Source organism: Palaemon carinicauda, chromosome 38 (genome assembly GCF_036898095.1).
Source record: "Palaemon carinicauda isolate YSFRI2023 chromosome 38, ASM3689809v2, whole genome shotgun sequence".
Classification (NCBI taxonomy): domain Eukaryota; kingdom Metazoa; phylum Arthropoda; class Malacostraca; order Decapoda; family Palaemonidae; genus Palaemon; species Palaemon carinicauda.
In genome coordinates, this window is record NC_090762.1 from 31015015 (window position 1) to 31036890 (window position 21876).

The window sequence follows — 21876 nt, forward strand, 5'->3', positions numbered from 1 at the left end:
TTCAGTAATTGTTTTGTACAATAAGGTTAGTAATTGACTAAACAGAAAAGTATAAAATGATTTAACATGTTAGTTTTAGTCATTAATGAATTTGATCACTATATGTATTCTTTAAAAGCGTCCTGTGACGTGGAAACATGTTACGCCTACGGACTTCATATCAGAAAAAATATCCTATATAGATATTTGAAATTATTGTCACCTAGGTTTTTTTTATCAATTTAAGTCTATAGTTTATTCTAGACCAGAAGTGTCAAACTTATGACCTATGGGCCAGATGTGGCCCTCGAGATTACTAGATTTTTCAACTCACTATAATTGTTATAACTGAGGAAAATTATTGTTTTTGCGGTAACCCAGGATGACCAGCAAAAAACTTTTTCAGTCTTGCTGATAAATAATTACCAAATTTTTGATGCCCTCGAGACCATAGTCAAGTGCATAATTGGCCTTCGAAAGGTTTTGAGTTTGACATTCCTGTTCTAGACTGTCAAGTTAATTAGTAGTATTATCTGTGAATTTATTTAACTATTTTGAATAAGTTATCAGTACGTGTGACTGCTGGGTTATTAGCATTTTGTTCCACTCTCTAACTTTTAAAACCTATTATTTACATTGTTTAAAATTCTGGGAACTGTAACTTTAAACCATTCGTTAATTATTCTTCTGCTTTCGTAACTCATCCTATTTAGACTTGGTTTATAGTTTATTGAAAGTTCAAATGGATCTGTTGTAATTTTTAGATTAGCTTATTTCTGTTATATCACTTTTCTCACTTCTATTCCATAACTTTTAGTTGGCCTAACTAATGTCTGGAGAGTTCATGATGTCAAAGTTGTTTTCCATGTTGAAAGGCCTTCAAACTAGGCTAACTCACTTAGTTTAACCTTATACTATCTATCCCTGCACTGTAGTACAAAAAATTTACTCCATAGTCACTTTTATTTAAATAATTACTGGCTAAAATCTTACTGAATTTCAACTTTTACCATCTATCCCTGTACTGTAGTACAAACCTTCATTTAAATAATTACTATAGAAAATCTTGTCGAATCCATATATTTGATTCATTACGAAATTGACGAAGTCTCTGCATGAATATTTGCCTTTGGCGTTTTCATAATTTTATAGTTTGAAACCTTTATCAGTCCATAATATAACATTAAGATTGAGAGATTTCTTATTCTGAGAATTATGCAATGTCATAAACAAGAAAGAATTAAACTAAAGTTATTTTAAACTATCAAAGCCATTTTGAAATCCTGTATACATATGCTCTCTCTCTCTCTCTCTCTCTCTCTCTCTCTCTCTCTCTCTCTCTCTCTCTCTCTCTCTCTCTCTCTCTCTCTCTCTCTCTCTCTCAGTAGCTGAGAAATTGTCCTAAACTTGATGTTTTTGGAGTTATTAGTTTTGAATAGTAAGTCTAAGAATGACCACTGTTTTTGCTCAAAAATAACTGATTTTAAGGAATGTTTTTATTGATATTATATGTAATGACCTTAGTCATGTGATCTGCTTTACATCAATAGTTGTACATTAGGCCAAGACACTTGCTGGAAAGAAATAAGGAAGATCAAAAACTCAGTTTACATATCAGGGAATAATTGTTAGTTTTTAAAAGGTTTAAGTTAGGGCTGATTTATAAATTAATGGTGGAGTTTTAAGATAAGAGGATGGGTAGGTAAAGAATGTTAAGAACTATTATCCGATTAATTATAGATATATAAGGATTGTTGGATTTAAGGTCTAGGAAAGAATATGTATGCAATAACTCTATTAGTTCTAGAATCTTAAAAGGACGTATTGACTGAAAGATTTAAGTAAATAGCTATAAACTAAAAATCTAATAAAAAAAAAAAAAAAAAAAAAAAAAAAAAAAAAGGTTCAAGGATGTTGAAGAGAATAGGTAAGAGAAATGTCATGGCGTTAATGAAGTATTTGAAAAAAAGGTGAAGTACAGAAATTGATTAGTTTAGATTAAAATAATGAACACAGATTTATTGAATATTAGTTTGATGAATATAGATGAAAAATTTGAGCGTGATTAAGTTTAGTATTCAAATGGGACTCCATAAGAATTATCGGAAAGCAAATGCAGATGCTTATCAGGGCAGGATTTTAAGATGAAAAGTTCAAGGACAAGTTGAATGTGTATTTATAAATGACTGAATAATTTGTTCTTTTATAACTTGAGTAATAGGGATTGATGTAGGAATAGCTTGCAATGAGGCTAAAGGGGATAGTTTATAGTTATTCTAAAAAGAATTATTATTCTATAAAGGCCGTCTTGGTAGTCTTAAGAAAAGTTTTAGAGAAATTAGTTGTGATTAAATTGTTTAGATTTAAATTGAGGAAATTTTTAGGGAATAACTCAAGTTTCATATTGTGGAGGGTAGCTTTTAAAATGTTTCCTTAGGTGGACAATGATCATAAACATTAATAACTGAAAATGTTCAAAGTTGAATAAGATCTTTAGGCATAGTTTGTTTCTTCCTGGTTTGAAATATGTCATTATTAGGTAACTTCTAAAAACATCGGTGCTTGAAACACCTGTGATTAACCTAGAATTAATGCTGGAAACTAGTGATTAACCTAGAATTAGTTCTGAAAACTAGTGATTAATATAGAATTAGTTCTGAAAATGCTTGTTTAAAAACACGTTCAGGTCCCTTGTGGTGTCAACCAAATCATGCAGACACTGCTTAGAATCAACATGTTGAAAATTGTTTTAATTTGTACTTTCAATTGTCATTGTAAGATAGTGTAGATTCAAGAAAAATAATAGTCCGGCAAGTGGTCTTTATATGACTATTGTACTCTATATATAGTAAAGTTGCATATTTCAACTTGTATAAATTGGTGTCGAATATTTTTATATTGCCATTGTATTGTTTGCTTATGCAATGCTTCTGACTTCTGTTTATATATTGCTACTGTATCATCTATTTATACATTATCACAGTATTTTCTATTTATGCATTATTACTGAATCTTCTATGCATACATACTACTGTATCTTGTATTCATACATTACTACTATATCTTCTATTCATACATTACTACTGTATCTTCTTTTTATAAATTGCTACTGTATTTTTTAATTTTGATTTGGAGATACAGCTATCTTAACAATGAAAAATGCAGAAAAGACATTAGCCATGTTAAGTGCAGGAGAAATGTAATCATAAAGTAAAATGCGTTATACAAGACATAAAAAACATCCACGGCTTAGACTTGAATGTCTTGAGATATCTAATGTAACATATTTTACTTAATGATTAAAATTCTCTTGCACTTTATTCGGTTGTCTTTTCTGCGTTCTTCATTGTTAAAACAGCTCTATTTTCATATAAAAATCACAAAATACAGTAGCAATTTATAAACAAGTTACAGTTGTAATGTATGAAAAGAATATTCTATTCATACATTACTACTATATATTCTCTTCATACATTACAACTGTAACTTATGTTTATAAATTGCTACTGTATTTTGTGATTTTGAAATGAAAATAGAGCTGTTTTAACAATGAAGAACACAGAAAAGACATCAACCAAATAAAGTGCAAGAGAATTTTAATTATAAAGTAAAATGTTACACTAGATATCTCAAGACATTCAAGGCTAAGGCGTGGATGTTTTTTATGTCTTGTATAACATATTTTACTTTGTGATTACAATTCTGCATTTTACATGGCTAATGTCTTTTCTGCATTTTTCATTGTTAAAATAGCTGTATTTCCATATCAAAATTAAAAAATACAGTAGCAATTTATAAACAAAAGTTACAGTAGTAATATATGAATAGAATATAAATAGTAGTAATGTATGAATAGATATAGTAATAATGTATGAATAGAATATATAGCAGTAATGTATAGATAGAAAATACAGTAATAATGTATGAACAGATATACAGTAATAATGCATAAACAGAAGATTGAGTGATGTATAAAAATAGAAGATATAGTAATAATGTATGAATGGAAGATACATTAGTGATTGTAGGAAAGCAGTGACGTTGGTTACAAAGTAATATAATTTATGAAACTAAAATTGTGAATAAAAGAAATAAAAACTCTTATAAAACTCGTTCCTTTTCATTACATCCACAATATGGCAAAAAATATATTGAACATAATAGAAAACAATTTAAAATTTCCAGTGACTTGGAGTGTTCTCCTTAACCTAACGTTCATATGACAGTGTAATTCCCAGTCGCCACCCCTCCCTTTTCTGGTACCAGTAAAATGCCTGCATTCTCTCTCCTCTAAAAGACCAGAGAGCTCATGAAGTATATAAATCTTGCTTTTAATTTTGATAAACCACAAGTGTTCATTTATGAGTCCTGTTTATTTCCTTCCCATTTACAGAGCTCGTTCACTCTTTCACTGGTGATATGAGAATTGTATACTGTCTCTTGGTATGTTAGTATTATTAAAATGAGGACTGTTTACTATGGTATTCATGTTTAGTCCAATTCTCAAAGTATCTATTCAATCCTGACAACTCTAGTCTTTTGATAAAAATTCATTTTAGCCTCAAATAATTTTATCTTCAAAATATGTTACTTCAACTTGGGTTTAAGCATAGACTACTAAGAGTCTATAAAAGTTTTTAAGTTTATGAATTATGAAATAAGAAGAACCAATAAATTTTGATAAAGTCTTTTATTGTAGAAGATTGGTTGCCATACATAAGACAGGTTTCCATTCACTCAATAGCAATATCAAGTATACAGTATGTATGAATACACTACAAAGCCAATGACAAACTATATAAAATTCTTCAACCCCGTTTTCTAACAACAAACTCAGCCAACAACAGAAAGTCATAGAAAACAAAAATTTTAGATCTCATAACATGGGATACTAAATCAATTAATTTTCTTTGCATTTTCTGAACATTGGAATGAGTTTGAAGTTCAAGATTTGAGATTACAAGTGTCATGATTGTGTAAATTAGTTAAGTTTTCAATAAAAAAAAAAAAATGAGAAGGAAATGGAAAGCCCACCAAGGCCCACCCCTTCCCACCTGGTAACAAGAGACTAATTAGGCATTTTGTTTGTGAACGAACAAAGTCACCAGGCCCTTGAATGCTTTCCATTTCCTTCTTTTTGTTGATCTTTTATTGAAAATCTTAGACATTAATGCAATGATTGTGAATTAAATACACCAAGAATAGTATGATTTTTCAACATAATGTTATAGTATTTTAATTAGTTAATACTTCATTAAATTTTAATGAAAATGGCAAGTCATAAATGAAAATTTATAAGAAATTTCAGATTTTTACAGTTTAAATTATAAACAGAGCAAGGGGATTCCTTTTTAAATATAAATGCTTGGTTAGAAACAATCATTAAGTGTAAACATGGGTGGAGGGAGTGGAGACACCATCAGTCGTATATTACAATTCCACCACGATCGATTACTCCAGAAACCTTTTGCTCCCTCAAAAGCAGACAGAAACCACAACTGCCCAAAGGCATCTCTCTCATCCGTCCCATTTCATGTGCATGATTGAGTCGGGTAAAGGAGAAGACACATGCAAACCACTGCCCTGACTATCCTTACTACTCCTCCTAGCAGATAGGCAGATCGGACCGAAGTACACATTAACCTTGCACGTGGACCACAAAAGTCAATTCAGTTCCATGTGTAATACATTCTCAAATAAGACCCATTTTAGAAGCTACCTGGAGAGAACTTAAACTCAGATTTTCTTAAAAGCTAAACAACTATTAATTTAACAGTAGCCCTAGCTCAAAAACTTAACAACCCTTAAACTAACAAGTAGGCCTACTTACAAAGCCCAAAAAGCCCTTAAACTAACAGTAGGCCTACTTAAAATCCTAAAAAACACTTAAACTAACAGTAGGCCTACCTAAAAAGCCTAAAAACCCTTAAACTAACAGTATGCTTACCTACAAAGCCTAAAAATACCCTTAAACTAACAGCGAGCTTACCTACAAAGGTGAACAACCCTTGAACACAGTAGGCCTACCTACAAAGCTGAACAACTCAAACTAACAGTAAGCCTACCTGCAAAGCTGAACAACCATTAAACTACCGGTGTGCCTACCTACAAAGCTGAGCAACCCTTAAACTAACAGTAGGCCTACCTACACAGCTGAACAACCCTTAAACTAACAGTAGGCCTACATACAAAGCCTAAAAAACCCTTAGAATAACAGTATGCCTACCTACAAAGCTGAACAACCCTTAGACTATCAGTAGGCCTACCTACAAAACTGAGCAACCCTTAAACTAACAGTATGCCTACCTACAAGCTGTTGCTGATGACAAAATGGAGATTCTACCCAAGTGTCACTATGCCTAGTAGTCATTCCTAGCATACAGGCACACCAACTAATCGAACAGTAGGCCTACTTGATGAAAATTAGTATACAGTATGAAAAACACACAAACACACCATATGCCCAGCCTTGTATAAATTCTACTGATATTACCTGCTCTTGAACATGTATAAAACAAACTATGGACAAGATTAAGAAGATTTTGAATTATTCAGGATCATTCTCTCTTTCTTATATGGATACTTTTAAGTCAGTCTACCTTTAACGGAGTACCTTTGGCATTATAAACTTCGTATTTACAATCTTAATAGTCAATAGATTTTTTTTTTAATATTTTTTGAAAATTACTTTCCTTAAAACATATTTTGTGAAATAAGTACTATTTATATTTGAGTTTAATAATCAGAAATCCACCCTAAAATTAATGTCATGTTAAAAATTATGAGAATTGAATTATATTAGCCCCTTATATGGTTTAAAGGGGTTATTAATAATGGAAAAACATTTACGGGAAACATAATAATACTCTTTAACTGTTAAATTCTCCGTAATAATGATAGGGGACAATCTCATGAATAGTGAAGATAACTGAAACTTAATTTGAAAAGAATTAATCCTAAGACTTGCAAAGTATTTATATTTCAATAGCATGAACTAAAGGCTTTATTCTTTCATCAAAAATTAATTCCATTTATTAAAAGACTTCTTAAAAAATAGGATTTATAAAGTATCTTATATGATATATATTTTTAAATTTCATTGCTTATGGTAAAAGCACGAGACTGAAATTTGTCCCTGAAAAACGAATTGTGTGAAAAAACCTTCAAGTATGTCTTTCATATTAATAAAGAATATCTTTATATCAGCACATAATACTCAACATCTTGCATATCGCCTCATCTTAATGTAGCCACGTAAGAACTTCATATAAAAGATTCATAAAATGACTTAATATAATTTTGAGAATTTATAGATAAAAACAATTAGGATATGCCAATCTGGTAAAGTGAGCAACTAATTAAGCTACTATTGAAAAATATTTAGATTTAATCTAGAAAGGATTAATACAAAGATGAGTGACATTACTTTAAAATTATTAACTAGTGGATTTGATTTTTCATATATGCATTCAATTACTCATTACAATAACCTTTAAAATCTAAGATTCAAAAATAAATTTGAGCACCAAAATTATTTGATTTGAAACGTCCCTTTGGTTAGTTATGCAAGGAAACTAACTAATATTGTCCTTCATGAAATAAAATAGCTTTTAAGAGCTGCCTACTGAACAAAGTTTACCCTAATCTCAATATTTAAACACAATCTCCTTGATTTAGTATAAATCTAAATTAAATTTTTGGTGTAAACCTGAGTTACTGACTACTTGTTAACTTTGATTTAACCCGAGAAAAACTAATCTATGTCTAAGATAACCTTTACACATCTATTAAAATCAGCAACCAATCAAACTAATTTTCACTAAAGACAAAACTAGTATGAGACTAGAATTCCTATCTATAGATTAGATCCTGCTCATAACACCTACACCACACATCGTCCAGCCACTCGTTCATTGCTTGTTATAAATTGACTGATGTACAAGGAATGGTCCTGTATCAATTAATTCCTAAATTTAATCCAAAGGCTTAATTTTAAGTGGGAGAACAGCAACATAAGTGGTAACATTCTCTGAGCTTACTGTCATGAACCAGTTATTAAAATTATATTTGAAAACATTTGCGTATATTCATAGGGACAATCTGATCATCTTCTTGTTCCCTCAAATTAGTTAAAGATTACAGTAATATCTACATTAAAATTAATTCAAGTAGAGACATTTGAAAAGCGCACTTGCCCTATCTTAAGAAAAGTATAATTCCATTTAAATAATCTTTACTACGTTTTGTTAAAGATAATTCCACTGATTATTTACTAAATCTAAAGCAACCAATTGAAATTCAAAACTATCTCACCAAATCAGTAAAGGTTTTCTGTACTTCACATCTATATGAAAATATTGAAACGCTCAACATATCTCGAAAAAGTTGCAAGTTTCAAATAAAGATTTAGTGGCTAATTTGTAGGTAATTAAAACATTAGTTACTTGAAATATCAAGACTTCAAAATCGCTACTGACTGACTTTTCAAGATTTTTCTTATTATACTTACATAAATTCTGATAAAGTGCATTGAAGATTAATGGACTAACTTCTCGTTTTAGATTACCTCAAGTTACTACACATTTACTTAACATGGACATAAGTTAACTAAAGTTTTAAAAAGTTTAATCAACAGTTTATGACGTTAATCATAATTATGTTAGCATTAAACCGTTAGGGACTTTAGCATAAGAAGATCAGACTTTATCTAGCTTTCAGTTAATTTACCAGTTTTTGGATTTAATTGTCTAGAGGGAATAGCGTAGAACTTATGATCTTGTTACATGTGAACAACTTAAATTGTAAATTCTAATTTCAAGTACCAATAAAACTAAAAGAAATTGGAGAGTTATACAGCTTATTACAATATAACACCAATGCTCTGACTTCATGTTTCGCACAAGCTTCAGAAGCTTATCAGATTATGTCTAAGTTTTCTGAATTACAAAGTTTCCTTGCACAAAAAAGTATACCTTCAGAGCAGGTACTTTTTGTAAATTAACACACAAGATACATTCCTGTACATCAGTATAACAGTATGTATACAAAATCTAACCTTAAAAGGTCAAACTTCAGTTTGGGCCCCTTTGCCAATTAGAAATACATAAACCAAGAGCAGATTAAACTAAATTAAATTGAAGTCCTATAATCTAACCCTGTATAAACATCCCCTAAACTAGGATACCTGATCCTTAACTACGCAAACAAGATCTTTAAGAAGGCCTTAATTACCCCCATTCAACATTGGGTGTAAATCCCCACTAACAACTAAAACTATACCAACAACCATATATTCAAGAATGTATTACACATTTCTTCTAAAAAGACTACAGCAGTTCTTTGTCCCTTCTTTATGTTATGAACAGAAACAGTAGGAATCAGATAACTTGGGACATTTATCATCCCAGCTGGACACCTTTTCAGAGAGCTCGGGTACCTCAGTGTGATGGAAAGCACTGGATTGCAAGACTGATATGTCAACACTTTTTTATGAAAGTTATCTAAAAGTTTAAAACCAAATTTATCTTTCCAGCCCTTTGATTTTCATTGACATAAAATTGAAAACTTTACCAATAGTAACTAATTTCACATTTAAATTGAAAACTCCCATATTCTTGGACATTTTAAATCACTCTCTTGACAAAAATAATTTCACAACTCAATTTACACAAAACAAGAAAAATTTGATATAGTTTGATATAGTGTATACATAACAGAAACCTGTCCAATCTGACATTACAATCTCCTACAATTCAAGATTAAAGATTTTTAAAGATAAATTTTAAACAATTTAAAAAATATTCAAAAGTATGAAACATCAAAAACTTTAAAATCCCTTGAGGCTTCAAAGATCCTTCAACCTTAATGAATTATTAATCATGACTAGAATTGACAAGACAGAGTCTACTCTGGCAAGATTTCAAGGAAATCAAATTGGACTGAACATGTTCACCATGGCACGTAGTCTAGCACTTTAACAATGCAACATAACCAAGTTAACAGTAAACTTCTCTCATTAAACCAGCAAAAGAATGAACGAGTTCCGTACATGGGAAGCTCATAAACAGCCTAAATGAACAGTGGTTCTAGTTAAAAGCAAGATATACTTCATGGGCCCTTTGGCCTTTCAGTGGTGAGGAATATGGCAAATACTGATACCAGAAGAGGGAGGGGGGAAGATGGAGAGGAAGGCTCAGTCATATGAACGTTCCCTTTAATTTTAAATTTTTCCAAATTGGGAGGGGGAAGGATCAAGGAGTGGGAATGGGACTTCTGAAACTTTAGTTATGTATTATAGAGAACAGTAATCTTATTCGAAAACTTTTGAGAAATTTCTAAAAATACTGCCCTGCGCCATTTTCAAAATTCAAAGTTAATTTCAAGGTGTGTTCATGTAGCTTAGGAGAAGATGAGGAATAATACTATTACTAGGAAAACCCCTACCATTTCGCACTCCCAATTCCTTACTCTACTAGCCATGTCATAACAAGGCCCTCCTAGCAATTTTACATTAATTTTTTCCTAACCATCTCGTCTGCCAATGATCACCTATTCTGTATTTCCCAGCTATGTTCAAGCCTTACTTTAATTCTTAGCATTTAAATCTATACCAATCTACAAATCAGCTTTTCTACCTTCCAAAAAGCACAAAGTTTTACAACCATCTTTCCTAAACTTAAATTTAAGCTTCATTCAAAGTATACTCTTAGAATACCCTCTATACACTAAATATATATATATGAGAGAGAGAGAGAGAGAGAGAGAGAGAGAGAGAGAGAGAGAGAGAGAGAGAGAGAGAGAGAGAGAGATTAAGATTTTTTAACATTGGGTCAGAGAATGGACATTACATCAAATACAAAATTAAGAATAAAACGTGGGATAAGTTTTTATACAAATTACAAATATCGAAATATTTACTCTAGATTGTTTAAATATAGGACCAATAGAGTATTTTAAACTTGAAATTGCTTCAAATACATTTGTTAGTTATTACCCTCTATAAGTTTTAAAATACAATGTGGGGGATCAACTATCCTTGGTATACTAGTGAAACTTGAAAGAGTTTTGTGTTAAAGAACCTCAAGCTTATAGGACAGAAAGGAAAATTGAAAGGCTAAACAAGAACACACCTTGAAATAAGCATTTAAAGCAGCTCAATTTGAACAACAAAAACTTTATAAAAACTATGCATACTTAAATTGAAACCTCATTTCCATCAATCAAAATTTTTGGCACTGGATAATTTAGTAATCTTATATAACCTATTAATTCCTAATACAATAACATTACAGTTTGAAATAAACCCCAACTAATTTACGAACAAGTTCCTATTTCCTGAACTTTAAAGATTACACAGATTACAAACTAAAACCTGCTTTAATATTCATAAAGGTTTTCCAAATCTTACTAAAAATACTTGAATCTTGAAAGTCAAAATAGACAAATAAAAAAAACCTTTGGAAATCTTTGCTTCTAGGATCTCGTGATTTGAAAGCACAATCCCACTGGATTAAATAAACAAATCCTGAAGATATCACTAGACTAAAATTCAACAAAAATAGCCCAGATCAGCGTCTAAATGAAAAAGCTCAGGGTCTAAATGAAACAGCCCAGCATCTATCTGAAACAGTCCACCCCATAATTTAATTAACTTTTTTAAATAGCCCAGTATCTACATGAAACAGCCCACCCTCTACCTGAAATAGCTCTTCCTTGAAATAGCCCAGCTTCTACCCGAAATAGCCAGGCCACTATATGAAACAGTCCAGCCCCTACCTGAAACAGCCCACCCTATACCTGAAATAGCCCACCCTATACCTGAAATAGCCCACCCTCTACCTGAAATAACTCTTACTTGAAATAGCCCAGCCTCTACCTGAATTAACTCCTGCCTGAAATGGCCAGGCCTCTACATGAAACAGCCAAGCCCTTACCTGAAACAACCCAGCATCTACCTGAAACAGCCTACTCTCTACCTGAAATAACTCTTACTTGAAATACCCCAGCCTCTACATGAAATAACTCCTACCTGAAACAACCCAGCATCTACCTGAAACAGCCCACCCTCTACCTAAAACAGCCCACCCTCTACCTGAAATAGCTCTTCCTTGAAATGGCCCAGCTTCTACCTGAAATAGCCAGTCCACTATATGAAACTGCCCAGCCCACCCTCTACTTGAAATAGCCCACCCTCTACCTGAAATAACTTACTTGAAATAGCCCAGCCTCTACCTGAATTAACTCCTGCCTGAAATGGCCAGGCCTCTACATGAAACAGCCAAGCCCTTACCTGAAACAACCCAGCATCTACCTGAAACAGCCTACTCTCTACCTGAAATAACTCTTACTTGAAATACCCCAGCCTTTACATGAAATAACTCCTGCCTGAACCAGACCAGCATCTACCTGAAACAGCCCACCCTCTACCTAAAACAGCCCACCCTCTACCTAAAACAGCCCACCCTCTACCTAAAACAGCCCACCCTCTACCTAAAACAGCTCTTCCTTGAAATGGCCCAGCTTCTACCTGAAATGGCCCTGCCTCTACCCGAAACAGCCAAGCATTTACCTGAAACAGCCCAGCATCTACCTGAAAAAACTTCTATCAGGACTACCAAAAAATTAATATCTTGGATTTCCATTATAAGATTTTTTTTTTTCCCCAGGTGCCACTAAGTTGATGAAAATGAGATATAATTTACCTCTAAAGGACTTTAGTTTAGTTTTCCCAATATTGCAATCTTAGTTATTGACACGGATTTATATACACCTAAATTGAATTATAACTGAATTTTAGTCATCAGCTATTCATTAAAGTAATTTTCAACGGGAATTTAATCTATGAAAACTAAATTCATGAAATTAAAAATTAAAGAACTTGGGTAAATCAGTAAGCTATCAATACAACTTAGCATACTGTCCAAGACTTGAAACATGAACTAGATACTCAAATCCTCATTGTGGATAAAATAATCTAAATAGGGACAAAATGGTGTTCTAGAAGTTCCACTTGCTCTGAAGGACTTTGTCAGAAGAGTCAGGATCCCTCAGGACTAATCATCCTTTTGGTTAGTTTTAAACATCCTCAAAGAAGGCCATGTTAACCTGAAAGGCAAAAGTGTTAATATGAACTCACAGAATATAACTAATTAAGATTTATAATGCATAAATTTAGTACTGTTATCAGTAATTTTTAAAGCAATATTATGTTTTTCATAAATCAGATCAACCGAAAATAAATCAGGATATTTAAGCACATAAAAGTAGGATATTTTAAGCCCCAAAAAGTAGTATATGTTAACACCCAAAAGTAGAGCATGTTGAGCCCCAAAAGTATTATATGTTAAGCCCCAAAAGTAGGATACTTTAAGCCCCCAAAAGTAGGATAATCTAAGCCCCCAAAAGTAGGATATCCTAAGCCCCAAAAGTAAGATATCCTAAGCCCCCAAAGGTACGACATCTTAAGCCACCAAAAGTAGGATATTTTAATTCCCAAAGTAGAATATGTTAAGCCCAAAAGTATGACATCTTAAGCCACCAAAAGTAGGATATTTCAATTCCCAAAAGTAGAATATGTTAAGCCCCAAAAGTACGACATCTTAAGCCCCCAAAAGTAGAATATTTTCGGCCCCCAAAAGTGAGATATCTTTAAGCCCCCAAAAGTAGGATATTTGAACCCCAAAATGTAGGATATTTTAAGCACACAAAAGTAGGCTATTTTAATCCCCAAATATAGGATATTTTAAGCCACTAAAAGTAGGATGTTTTATCCCCAAAATGTAGGATATTTTAAGCACTCAAAAGTAGGATATTTTAAACACTCAAAAGTAGGATATTTTAAGCCCCAAAAGTAGGATATTTTAATCCCCCAAAAGTAGGATATTTTAATCCACAAAAGTTGGATAGCTTAAGCCCCCAAAGGTTGGATAGCTTAAGGCCCCAAAAGTAGGATATTTTAATTCCCCAAAAGTAAGATATTTTAATTCCCCAAAAGTAGGATATTTTAAGCTCCCAGAAGTTGGATATCTTAAGACTCAAAATTAAGGATATTTTAAGCCCCCAAGAGTAGGATATTTTAAGACTGCAAAAGTTGGATATCTTAAGCCTAAAAAAGTAAGATATTTTAACCCTCAAATTTAGGATATTCAAAGCACCCAAAAGTAGGTTATTTCAAGTACCCAAAAGTAGGATATTTGAAGCCCCAAAATTAAAAGATTTTAAGCCCCCCAAAAGGGAGATATTTTAAGCCCCATAAGTAATATGTTCAAAGGCCCAAATTAAGTTATTTTAAGCCCCAAATATATAAGATATTTTAAGCCCCAAAATGTAAAATATTTTAAGCTCCAAAATTATTATGATAATATGTCACCAAACTTTGGTATCCTAAAGATCTAATTTACATTTCAGTGAATAAATTAGATCAAGAAAAAAAAATCGGGATATTTCAAAAACAAATAAAAAGGTTTAACATGAAAACTTTTGCCAAAAACAGGTTAATTGAGTTTTGTTATCTAAAAGGTTTATAAGTGGTTAACTTATGTCACACTCAAACGTAGATATCTAACTAAACTCCAAACTTATTAGAGTTGAAAACAATTTAATAAAAAGCATGAGTTTAATCTGAGCTTTCAAACTAATGGGATTTACTAAAAAAAAAAAAAAATTCTTTGATTAGTTTGAGTGAGTCCTATCACTTAAATTTTTATCTAAAGACTCCCCTTCCCAAAAAGAATTCTCATAATTTATCTAAAGACCCCTTCCCAAAAAGAATTCTCATAAAATGGAAAACCAATATCTAAAAATAATAAATCTTCAATATCAGATATTTACTCAGTCCGGTCTAATATTCCATCTCTGTACTCTTGTAACTTCACCCTAGTACTAAATGTCACAAAATCAAACCTAGGTTCTAAAAAGCACACGACTTTCAAAGTAATTTTAGCATCCAAACGAAGCTTACAGTATTAGATAATTGAAGATGTCAGACTTAACTCAGGTCATACAGCAGGCTAAAGACTTCATCACAATTTCACAACTTCTTGAACATCAACGCCTGCACCTCCAAACAAACTGAATCACAAATCTGGAGAGAGTTGAAAAGGTAATTTCAAAAGATTTTTTGCTTTTGCTTATTGTACCTAACTAATTTTTCCTAGATTTATTTTGACAAAAAAGTAAACTTGAAGTTTTGTTGTCCAAAAAAGTAGAATTAAAATATACATGCATTTAAATTTTTCTTTTTACAAAAAGGCATTAATTTAATCAAATACTTGACAATACTGGGAATTAGTAAAGAAAAAAAAAAGTATAAAGCAAGACAATTTCATGATAGTTTGATCAAACACATCCTATGAGGTCTATCAATCCAGTTTGAAATTAAGAACAAAAAATAAAACACAATGAATGAACACCAATTTGTAAAACCACAAAGATCTTGGATATCTATTTTACTCAGCATAATCTAATATTGTGCTGTACATGATTGAGGAACTTCATACCACCAATAAACCTTAAAACGAAAATTTTACCATTCAAACAAAGTTTACACCATAAGTTCATCTTTGATGATGTCATACTTAACTTGGGTAATACAGAAGACAGAGAATTCAAGCTCTTCTTGCAATTTCTCAACATGTTGCATGGCAGCCTTTGTGTCCTCTTTCAGTCCTCAGTTCCAAATAAATACCAAGCATATTGGAGAACAGTTCTGGAAAGAATTAAAAAGGACATTTAAGCAACACTTTCACTTTTGCCTACTACTGTACTTGAACTAAAATTTCCCCAAAATAGTTTAAAAATTCCTTCCAAGCTTAAAACACTTAGTACTACTAGACTAATGTCAACAGTTGAGTTTACTGAAAGGTATTAAAAAACTAGTTACAAGATAGTCATGATAGCACGAACAAATACAAAAGGTTTATTTGCTGAACAAGTCCTAATTCATTGCTTAAATGACGTTACAGCGGTTCATACATACTTAGTTGCAAATTTGTTGCAACGTATTAATATAATCAACAAATAATTAAGCACGCAATATGCATTCAAACTTAATAGGAGTTGGTACTGCATGCATGCATACTTACATGAATATATATCACTAACACTCAGTTCAAATCTCTGCCAAAAAGAAGCTATTATCATAAATGGATTCCAGTGCGTATATATTCCCAATGCAGAATTCGGTATTAAAAGCCTTTGTGGTTGATATTTACATACATATATACATATTCAACTTTTTTCTCAATAATTTATTAGAATATATTCGACAAAATTTCACTCCCAATTTCCTCTACGAGTTGGGGCACAATTTAAATATCAAGAGACTAAAAAGCAAGTCTCCACTGAACATGGAAATCAACATTGGTGCTAAAACCGAAGCACAAATAATTTAGATCAGGACCCACTGGGAAGTTGGTCCTGGTTTAATTCATGGACACAAATTTCGTAGCCAGCAGATCATCATCAACCAAGATTTTGTGTACTGAAGGCACCTAAGTATTAATTATAACCAGTTTTGCTTCACAAATCAATGCCTGAGGTAACCTGCGCATGAAAGTATTTATTCCCTCCTCTTACGTAAGCCACGGGCTCTTAAATTGCCAGACCGTAAAAGACTATCTAATTATCTCCTTAACCTATAACAACAGCTTATGAAAGCATGAACTGTATTAACAATTGTATTTTGAGTTTTTTTAGCTCAATAACATTAATATAAAGATGAATAACATGATTGGTGTGGTAAAAATAAACCTGTTTATATTATCCTGTCGTTCATAAGGAGTGTGGTGTATGTACTTTCTTAGTTAACACAAATGTTTATTTATGTTTATGTCTGTGTCTGATAATGCGTTTGTTTTGTTGTTTGCAGGGTATAACTGCAGTGGAATTGTTAACTGAATAAAACCTTAGTTCTGGATACACCGGGTTTACTTCAATTTATTCAGTTAATCAATTCAGTCGCCATGGAACGGCTTCTGCGCCCATCCCGGTTTGATGTGGACCCTGACTCTGCCCAGGCCGCCCAGGAGTGGACACACTGGCTGAGGACGTTTACAAACTTCGTTGAAGCGGTGCAGCTGACTACCCCTACGCTTGACAAACTGGTTCTTCTCACTAACTATGTGGCTCCTAGCGTGTATGACTACATTTCTGAGTGTGAGACTTATAAGAAGGCTGAAGAGGTTCTGACATCTTAGTACGTGAAACCAAACAACGAAATATTTGCCAGGCATCTACTTGCCACTCGCAGGCAAAACTCGGGTGAGTCCCTGGATCAGTTCCTGCAGGCACTGAAGCTACTTGCTAAGGACTGCCAATTCAAAAGTGTAACTGCGGAGGAAGCGTGTGACAGTTATGTTCGGGATGCCTTCATTAATGGTTTGGTCTCTGGTGCAATACGCCAGCGTCTGTTGGAGAATTTGACACTGAACTTAAATACTGCTTATGAACAGGCCCGCACTCTAGAAATGGCCCAGAAGCATTCAGCCTCCTACTCTTCAACAGAACCTGTTAATGCTGCTGTGTCAGCAATGAGTCGAGTGGAGGAATTGTTTAGTGCTGAAAATAACTGTGTGTGTTTCTGCTGCTACTTCTAGTGCTCGATGTTTTTTTTATGGGAACAACCGGCATCCCCGAACTCAGTGTCCTGCTAAGGACGCAGTGTGTTTGAAATGTAAGAAGCAAGGACATTATGCTAAGGTGTGCCGCTCTGTGAAACAGGCAAGTGGCTCTTCTAGCCCAAAATATTCTTCAGCAATGCTAGCTTCTATAGTGGGGGGCCTCCCCTAAGTGTCTTGAAAAATCTATAACACCTCTCAAGCTTAATGGTAGCCCTGTCAGTGCCCTTATTGATACAGGGAGTTCGGACAGCTTTGTGCGTCATAATTTAGTGGACCTAAACAAACTAACTATGTCTCCAGAGCATGGAAAAGTCTCCATAGCTGATGAATCCCTGTCGTCAAACATCTTAGGTCTGTGCAGTGTGGACTTGGAGTTAAAAGGAGAGACTTATCACGGTTTTGAACTCAAGGTGTTACAAAGATTATATAGTGATGTGATTCTAGGCCATGACTTCCTGAGGAAACATTCTGGTCTGGAAATGGATTTTGGAAGAGAGAAACCTCCCTTGAAGATATGTTCACTAGGTGTTGTTAAGGTGTCCCCTCTTTCCTTTTCAAGAACCTGACACCAGATTGTAGACCAGTGGCTAATAAGTCAAGACTATACTCCTTGAGTGACAAGAAGTTCATTGAAGCGGAGATTGAGCGTATGATGTCGGAAGGAATAATAAGGCCCAGCAATTCTCCTTGGAGAGCTCAAGTGCTGGTGACATCAGGGGCGAATCAGAAAAGGAGGATGGTTGTAGATTACTCTCGTACTATAAACAAGTTCACCGAGCTTGATGCTTACCCCTTGCCAAATCTCGACGAGATGGTGAACAACATTGCACGGTACAAGGTGTTCAGTACCTTAGATCTGAAAAGTGCATATCATCAGGTTGCAATAAGAGAAGAAGAGAGACCGTACACTGCATTTGAAGCTGGGGGTAAACTTTACAAGTTCAATCGCATTCCATTTGGAGTGAAAAATGGAGTAGCTGCTTTTTAACGTGTGCTTGACGAAATCCTTAAGAAAGAAAAAGTAGGTGGTACATTTGCTTATGTAGACGATGTTACTGTGTGTGGTGAGACAGAGGAGGAGCATGACCAGAATTTAAGAAGGTTTTTGAAGGTGGCCGAGTAGTACAACCTGACTCTAAACCACAGCAAGTGTGACTTCAAAGTCAGAACCATTAAATTACTTGGGTATTCAGTAACGAATGGGGAAATCAAACCCGACCCAGAACGCTTGCAACCACTGTGGAATCTTTCCCCCCCAAAGGATGCAGCTTCTTTTCGCATGACCATGGGATTGCTTGCACATTATTAAAGATGGATCCCAAACTTTTCAGAGAAAATCCGCCCTCTCACACAAGCCAATGGTTTTCCTTTATCTACTGAAGCACTGCAAGCTCTCGGGAACTTGAAGAAAGACATTGCTAGTGCTGTGGTAACAGCCATTGATCCTACCTCTCTTTTCACTGTGGAAACGGACGCCTCAGGTCATGCAAAAGCAGCTACTCTGACACAGAATAATCGCCCAGTGGCTTTCTTCTCCCGCACTCTCACTCGCAGTGAACAGGGACATTCTGCAGTGGAAAAGGAAGCTTATGCCATAGTGGAGGCATTGAGGAAGTGGAGACACTACTTAATTGGACACCATTTCAAGCTCATCACGGACCAGCGTAGTGTAAAGTTTATGTTTGACTAAATCAAACAGTAAAATAAAGAATGACAAAATAGCAAGGTGGAGAGTTGAACTCTCATGTTTTCACCATGATATAGTATACCGTCCAGGAACACAGAACATACCAGCTGATGCTCTCTCCCGCATCTGTGGTGCCACTACTTCTGATAAACTCCGAGAACTTCATGAAATCCTGTCACCCAGGAATATCTCGTATGATGCATTTCGTCCGAGGTCTTGCCAAGTGTGTTTAGAGCTCAAACCTCAATTCTTCAAATACTCGGGACAACTGATCAAAGCAACCCAGCCATTCGAGAGGCTGAACTTAGATTTCAAAGGCCCAGGTCCCTCTCAATCTAGAAACAAGTACTTCCTCACAGTTGTGGATGAATTTTCAAGTTCCCTTTTGTTTTCCATTGCGCTGATATGACCACTAGAACTGTCATCAGTTGTTTGGTGCAACTACTTGCTTTGTTTGGTATGCCAGCATACATCCACACTAACAGGGGTGCATCTTTCATGTCTGAAGAGCTGAAGGATTTCCTGATGAAGAAAGGTGTAGCTACCAGTCGCACTACACCTTATAACCCTAAAGGGAATGGTCAGGCTGAAAAATATAACGGAATTATATGGGAAAACTCTAACATTGGCCCTTAAGACAAGAAACCTTGATGTGTCTCAGTGGGAAACTGTTCTCTCAGATGCTCTCCATTCTACACACTCCTTGTTGTGTACGTCCACGAACAGTACTCGTCACGAGCGCCTTCCCTGCATAGTAGAAGGTCCACCACCGGCCAATCGTTGCTTACTTGGTTCATCCAAGGAGGACGTGCTCTCCTGAGACGCCATGTAAGACACAGCAAGAACGACCCCTTGGTGGATGAGGTTGAAATCGTAGAGACGAACCCTGAGTATGCTCATGTGAAGCTTTCAGATGGTAGAGCGATGACGGTTTCATTAAAACATCTTGCTCCTATGGCTAGTGACAACCGAGAAAAAATACAGATGCTGGGGATCCTGTACCTCAGTCCGAGGTTCTTGAGGAATTGTCAGTTGCGAATGCTCCCCAGGAGACTGCACGCAGTTTCTCCCATGTGGATACTGCTCCTCAGAATGACACTCTTCACGAATCACGTACAGTGCCTCACCTCCTCAACTTCGAAGGTCAGAGAGAGTGAGGCAACCTCCAAAGTACCTTCAGGATTACTCCATGTGAACTTAACTCAGAAGGGAAGAATGTGGTAAAAATAAACCTGTTTATATTATCCTGTCCTTCGTAAGGAGTGTGATGTATGTACCTTCTTAGTTAACACAAATGTTTATTTATGTTTATGTCTGTGTCTGATAATGTGTTTGTTTTGTCGTTTGCAGGGTATAACTGCAGTGGAATTGTTAACTGAATAAAACCTTAGTTCTGGATACACCGGGTTCACATCAATTGGTTTGGCCGAGATACTGAATATCATAACAGGGAATTATTGGCAAAAAAGAGAGCGAGAGAGCGAGAGAGAGAGAGAAGAGAGAGAGAGAGAGAGAGAGAGAGAGAGAGAGAGAGAGAGAGAGAGAGAGAGTGAGAGAGAGAGAGAGAGAGAGAGAGAGAGAGAGAGAGAGAGAGAGAGCGCGAGCGAGAGAGAGAGAGAGAGCGCGAGCGAGAGAGAGAGTGTGTGTGTAAATGCATCCTTAACAAGCCTATCATTAATTCGTATTTAACGGCTACATTCTTCAGTTAAACCAAAGCATCTATGTAACAGCCAATGTTAAAGTGCTTCGGATAGTTGAATCCCTACATTCATATCTTGCACGTAATCTTGGGCTTCCTGGATAGGGAAAGTGACTAATATTTCTTTAACCTTCATCAGTTTTCCTCAAAATCCAACTAATAAACCATTTTCATTAAAATAGATTAAAACTAAAATATCATGGGAAAATGTAACTGAATTATATAATTTAATCAAAGATTTCTTGATGGCATTCTAAAATATTACCTAATATGTTGCTTAAATAAATTCCAGTGATATCAAATCTATGCCGTACGAGGGACAAGTATACTCAACACACTTATTGACATTTCAAGACTTATCTAAATTGTATAGATTAGCTGGTAAAGAATATATTTTACTAAACTTGTTTCGATGGGCAGATCTGGAGAGAGAAAACATGTAATGAGGGTAAGGAGTAAGTAACTATTAACGATGAAGAAACAGCAACAGACATGAATAAGCTATCCAGTCTTAAATGTTCTAATGGGAAATGTTAAAGAAAAAGGCTCCCGGTTGTGCATGTGACCAACAACTAAATTAGCTTTTACCCCCACCCCAAAATTTAGATGATATTCAAATTTAAATTATTGTTAACCAGGCACACAAATAAAATATGAGTAATTTGATCGCATAACAAATGACAAAGTCGAAACTTTTCAGGGGCTAAGAAAACAAATCGTGAGATTCATCTGATGCCAATATCGAAAGTAACTTGAGTAAAAAAAACTTTAGTGTCTTACGGATATTATTTCAGGAATAGTAAATACTACTATTGTTGAGTAAATATCCTAAATATGAGACAGTGGCTATAGCCATACTCAGTTCTGAAAAGTGCTCTCGATTATCAGGACTT